Source organism: Orycteropus afer, unplaced genomic scaffold, assembly GCF_000298275.1.
Source record: "Orycteropus afer afer isolate SDZICR_OR568_19922 unplaced genomic scaffold, OryAfe1.0 scaffold00275, whole genome shotgun sequence".
Classification (NCBI taxonomy): Eukaryota; Metazoa; Chordata; class Mammalia; order Tubulidentata; family Orycteropodidae; genus Orycteropus; species Orycteropus afer.
In genome coordinates, this window is record NW_006921862.1 from 3,264,897 (window position 1) to 3,265,466 (window position 570).

Consider the following 570-nt stretch of genomic DNA (forward strand, 5'->3'; position numbering starts at 1 on the left):
GCCAGCCTTCTGGTTAGCAGTCAAGTGCCTTAGGCACTATGCTACCAGAGCTCCTTAGACACTATTAGGTATAGATTTTTGTCCAATATCACAATCCTCTATTTTTCTGCCCTTTTGCATAACTTTTCATTCCAATGTCAGATCATAGGGTAATTTTATTTAAGAACTTTTAAGAAGCAGGTAGACTCAACACATGTAGTTCCAACAATGCATGTAACTTTACTAAAATTACAATATAAGGAGCCATGTGTAAATCTGTGCATGGCAGACAAGCAACTACACCATAGCAGCTGATTGGCTAACAACTGTAAATCACTCCACTGCAAGATGCATCCTTATTTCAGAGATGCTACAGTGTGAATATATATATATATATAGGTCTTTCAAAATCAATAAAATATGGTATTTTGTACTTTCTAACCTTGTTGTTGTTATGTGCGGTCAAGTCAGACCTGACTCATAGCAACCCCTCCTTAGGTTTCTGAGGCAGTATCACTACGGAAGTAGATTATCCCATCTTCCTTCCAAGGAGTGGCTGGTGGGTTTCAACCACCAGCCTTCTGGTTAGCC

General features: G+C 39.3%; 1 protein-coding gene across 1 annotated transcript in view; it reads left to right on the forward strand.

The window, feature by feature from the left end:
* MROH2B (maestro heat like repeat family member 2B) overlaps positions 1 to 570 on the forward strand; it is a 137,672-nt gene that overhangs the window by 127,954 nt on the left and 9,148 nt on the right. The gene's annotated exons all lie outside the window — the stretch shown is intronic.